The sequence below is a fragment of the Oncorhynchus mykiss genome, chromosome 10 (genome assembly GCF_057628025.1).
Source record: "Oncorhynchus mykiss isolate SJ-2025 chromosome 10, ASM5762802v1, whole genome shotgun sequence".
Classification (NCBI taxonomy): Eukaryota; Metazoa; Chordata; class Actinopteri; order Salmoniformes; family Salmonidae; genus Oncorhynchus; species Oncorhynchus mykiss.
The window spans coordinates 69,573,072-69,578,930 of NC_143031.1; positions in this window are offsets into that span (position 1 = coordinate 69,573,072).

The following is a 5,859-nucleotide window of genomic DNA, read 5'->3' on the forward strand; positions in this document are numbered from 1 at the left end:
TTGCTATGAAATTGTTTAACTTGGGTCAAATGTTTCGGGTAGCCTTCCACAAGCTTCCCACAATAAGTTGGGTGAGTAGTTGAATGTGTGGTTCCCACCGTGAAGCAGGGAGGAGGAGGTGTGATGGTGTCATGGTGCTTTGCTGGTGATGTTGTCTGTGATTTATTTAGAATTCAAGGCACACTTAGCCAACATGGTTACCACAGAATTCTGCAGCGATACACCATCCCATCTGGTTTGCACTTAGTGGTACTAACATTTGTTTTTCAACAAGTCAATGACCCAACACACCTCCAGGCTGTGTAAGGGTATTTGACCAAGAAGAAGAGTGATGGAGTGCTGCATCAGATGACCTGGCCTCCACAATCACCCGACCTTAACCCAGTTGAGATGATTTGGGATGAATTGGACCGCAGAGTGAAGGAAAAGCAGCCAACAATTGCTCAGCATATGTGGGAACCACTTCAAGACTGTTGGAAAATAATTCCAGGTGAAGCTGGTTGAGAGAATACCAAGAGTGTGCAAAGCTGTCATCAAGGCAAAGGGTGGCTACTTTGAATAATCTAAAGTCTAGCATATATTTAGATTTGTATATACATTTTTTGCTTACTACATGATTTCATGTGTTATTTCATAGTTTTGATGTTTTCACTATTGTTCTACAATGGAGAAAATAGTACTGTCACGTTCTGACCTTTATTTCCTTTGTTTTGTATTTATTTAGTATGGTCAGGGCGTGAGTTGGGTGGGCAGTCTATGTTTGTTTTTCTATGTTTTGGAGCATTTCTATGTTTCGGCCTAGTATGGTTCTCAATCAGAGGCAGGTGTCATTAGTTGTCTCTGATTGAGAATCATACTTAGGTAGCCTGGGTTGCACTGTTTGTTTGTGGGTGATTGTCTATGTTAGTGGCTTGTGTCAGCACAGGTCTAATTTGTAGCTTCACGGTCATCATTCGTTTATTGTTTTGTATGCAGTGTCAGTACTTTCTTTATTAAAGATTTACCATGGACACTTACCACGCCGCATATTGGTCCTCTGATCCTTTTCGCCTCTCCTCTTCAGATGAAGAGGAGGACCACCGTGACAAGTACAAATAAAGAAAAACCCTTGAAAGAGTAGGTGTGTCTGAACTTTGACAGGTACTGTATGTTGCCCTAAAATACTAAATGAACTCTTGCTCACCAGAATGATGTCATAAATCGATAGAATGAATGCTTCAATCTGATTGACATCGGTTGACATCGGTAAAGTTTTCTCATCCATCCACGTTTCGGGAGAGTAGAGAAACTGCACAAAAAAATAAACATCTGAATGACATCAGTTTGACTGGTTGTAAGGAAATATAAAGCTGTGAAAACGACCCAACATGTTTCTGATCAGATTTCAGTTCAGCTTGGATGGGTATTCTATGTGGTTGAAATACTATCAAATCAAATTGTATTGGTCTCATACACATGTTTTTAGCAGATTTTATTGCAGGTGTAGTGAAATGTTTGCTGATAGCACCTCTACAGATGGTATAGTATCTAACTGCACATTCACATTCTCTGAAGATGCTAAAAGAAAGAAATTATATTTCTCTACTCCTTTTCCCAAGTCAAAATGTAGCACACATTTTGGTGTATCATTTTTTGGCAAGAAATGCTTCATTCTTGTGACGGTCTAATTTATATATAGCCTCACAGCACAGCCGGCACTGATATCATGCTCTTTCACCAAATCTTTCCCAAACATTAATTTTCTGTCCCTCCCTTCTCTTTATTTCCAACTCTCCATTTTGTAACTTTCCTCTTATTTAATTAAACTCTGACATTGCCCTTTCTGCCTCAGTAGATCAAAGTTAACTTTTTCTGCCTGTTCTCAAAAGCGTTTGGTGATTGGCTATAGGCTATTAGGCGCGCATAAAGTTATGCCCTAAAGCTTAAGCTTATGCACTAATGCTAGATAGACAAAAATAATGAAAGAAAAAGCTATAGATATATATTTTATAGATATAAAAAGCACAAGAATTATACATTTATGGATTTTTTGAAAGGTATTGTTTTCTCTTTATTCATCCCGCCCTTCATCCACACAATATTTCATGACCCTAAACCAACCCTCCCCACTGCAGGCTATGAGTCACATACACACACTAGTGATGAGGGGGTATGTGTATGTGTGCATGCATACGTGTGCAGGCCTGTGCATGTATGTGTGTGTGTGACCTCAAGTATCTGTGTGCATCCGCCGGAAGGGAGCTAAAGTTACCAACTGACTGGGTGGGTTGAGTCAAAAAGTCAGTCGTTGAACCCACATCCATCCAGTGACCAGACCACATAGTGATGGATGGAGTGATACTTCAGACTTCCCCCTCTTCCCCCACTCCTCCCGTTTAGCTGGAGATCTGCCATTCAGCCCATTCTGTCCCATGTCCCTCCCTCCCTTCCTTCCTTCCTCCCTCCCTGCTGCTCTCCTCAGGCCCTCGCAGGTGTCCCTTCCGTCTGGTGACCTGACCCTTGACCTATGCCCTCTCACACCTGGGAGACTCCTCCCACTGCAGCATGCCCTATGAACTCTGACCCCAGCCTGTTGTAACTCTGCCTGGCTACCTGCTAAACACATTAGGACCTAGTCCAGGAGCTTGTTGGTACCGGAACTTTCTCTGTGTTCTGAAATAAAGAGCCAGAGGGTTGATTCTGATTGGAATGTTGCTTAGGGTCTATTGGAGGTGGGTAGAGACCAAGGATTTGAAAGCAAGCTACTATTTTTAACTGCTGACTGGGCTCCAATTCATAAAGTGTCTCAGAGTAGGAGTGCTGATATGGGATCAGTGTTGCCTTTTAGATGATTATGCATAAGATGAAATGGACAGGGAAAACCTGATCCTAGATCAGCACTTCTACTCTAAGATGCTTTATGGGCCCTTGCCTATAGGAGACGGTGCGACGATTAAAAAAAAGGGGTCATCTATCTTCCTGAAGCAGACAGAAGGTGGCAGTCCTCCCTCACAACTCTGGTTGACTGAACCACACTGACACCCTTAGAACAACCTCACACTGTCACTACCATCACTGCTGTTTCAGGTGTGGGCTCCCGAGTGGCGCAGCGGTCTAAGGCACTGCATCTCAGTGCAAGAGGCGTCACTACAGACCTTGGTTCATTTCCAGACTGTATCACAACTGGCCGTGATCGGGAGTCCCATAGGGCAGTGCACAGTGTCGTCTGGATTTGAATTTGTTCTTAACTGACTGGCCTAGTTAAATAAAGGTTGAATAAAAATAAATATCATTGCTTCAGGTGACTAAATGGTTGGAGCATAATAATAATTTGGTGGGTGCTTATATTTGTCAAGTGTGTATTTATACATATGTGTGAATTGGAAATGTGTTTCATGCATATCCTATCTCCCCCTGAGACACCGTGGGAGAGTGGGTTCTCCAACTCCCCCTGAGACACCCTGTGAGAGTGGGTTCTCCAACTCCCCCTGAGACACCCTGGGAGAGTGGGTTCTTCAACTCCCCCTGAGACACCCTGGGAGAGTGGGTTCTCCAACTCCACCTGAGACACCCTGGGAGAGTGGGTTCTCCAACTCCCCCTGAGACACCCTGGGAGAGTGGGTTCTCCAACTCAAATACTGAATATGTGTGTTCAGTCGCTATTCCAACAGTTTTGACTTGATTTGAAGCACATCAGATTCCACCACTGTTTGATGTTGTTTCAGCCTGTCTGATGCCTGTTTTGACAGTTGCCGGTTTCTTCAACCCTGAAGGCTTTGGTGCATCCGATAGAAGGGTTCAATAGACTGTAAAAACTCTGCATTTGATCCAGTTGGGCAGCCCCACCTTTCCCTTTACAGCTACCATGATGCCACTGATCTACTCAACAGTCTATTCCATACCTGGGGTCTGAGTTATGGAGAACTGTCTGTATGAATGATCTACTTTAATGGAGAACTGTCGGTTTCTATGCCTTGTCTGAGCCATGGTGCACTCTGTCTGTCTGTCTGGCTGGCTGGGCTGGCTGGTTTATTCTATTCCTTCTGTTTCTATACCTTATGTCTGAGCTAGGGTGCACTGTTTGGCTGTATGGCTGATCTACTCTGTCTGTATCTATACGCTGCGTCTGAGCGGTGGAGTTCTGTCTGTATGAGGCTGATCTACTCTGTCTGTATCTATACGCAGTGTCTAAGTGGTGGACTTCTGTCTGTATGAGACGGCCCCCCAGGTTGAGGAGACAGACCACCACTGCACTGAATAGCTATGATGTGGTGGGAGAGGAGGACTTGGTGATTTGGTGTACTTTGTGGAGCTGCAAATTAACCATTCCCACAAAAATTAATGTGAGCATAATCGAGGGTAGAACGATCTCCTCCAGTACATTACTGCACTTCAAGTACCCCAGGGCTTTTAAAGCAAACAAAGTGAGAGAGAGGGGATGAATAAGAGAGAGATGAGAGAGAGAATTATACCACACAGAAGAAAACCACAGAGCATCAGAGAGAAAGTGGGAAAAAGATAGAAAGAGAGCAAGAGAGAGAGCAAAAGGGAGCGATAGGGATAGAGAGAGAATGACAGGAAGAGCCGCAGCACTTGCCGCACATTGCGCTATCCACACACACAGACTACCCTCCCTCCCTTCCTCTCCTCCTCCTGTTCACCATGGTCACTAACTACACTTCTCTTTTATTCTTCCCTTCTTTCGTTGCCAGGCAGGATTGTGTTTAATTGTATCATAATGACGAATGAGGTCTGAGGCTTGGCTGGGATTTTACTGGGTGGTTTCTTCTACCTCGTGTGGTGATGCGCAGCGGTGCACTTGACAAAAAACACTGTGCATGTGCGTTTCTCAAAAGAGCGCAGTCCACCCCCACCACCACAGCCGATGCCAAATTATTTAATCACAGTGATTGGTTAGATGTTGGAGGTTGGATGCCATGTGTGGTTGGGGAGGTTTAAATGCCTCACATGTGTGTGCTCCCTGTACAGTGCGTGGTGGATGGTGGCTCTGCAGTATACTCAGAGGAACCCTGAGGCTATCTATCTACCACAGTCATCTCATAATTAGCACAAGGGGGTTTGGAGAGCGCTGCCAAATATGTGCCATTTACAGTACGTCTTTACTTGTTTTGGGGTCGGACAAATTGCAGTGTTGATTTGGAGCAGGGGAGCTTGTTCCCTCTCAGGATAAACAAGCGGGATGTAATGCAGGCCTACATAGGGATGCAATCGGCTCAGTGTTTTGAAATAAATACATCGAACTTTCGTCCTTATCAGAGGAAGCAATAGGAAAATCATGACTTTGCATTGCCCATTGAAGTAATGTCCCAAATCAATGCACAGCTTGTTTCCTTTTAACTGTCCTATATAGTGCCTGGTGTGATCACTATTTGTTTCATTCAGGCCACCATGCAGGCGATTAACCATGATTTCTGCCTCTCAGTCTAATGGAACTGATTGCTCACTGGTCATGCCTGGAAGTAGTTAACGGTTTAGCGTGTTACTTCGAATGCTTTGGTTCTGCCGTTGTCACTGGTGATTCTCGCGCCTTTTATCACAAAATGGCCCTATAAACTCTTATTCCAATAAAAAATACATGTTTCCTACGTGATTGAGACAGACCATGGGTGAGACCTTTGGTCCAGAGTCAGTCACGTCCTCATGTGGGTTTAAGATTAAAAATAAATTAGTGTGAATAAAAACTGAAATTGTCTCGCTATTTTCTGTCTGTGTATTTATTATTTAAATGTGATATTCAAAGTTGTCCATCTCTCTCTCTCTCTATCTCTCTTTCTCTCTCTTTCTCGCCTGCCAGGTAACCTTTCCCACCTATTGGACAAAATTCCTAAAGTTCCAAGACACTCAATCATAAAATTAACT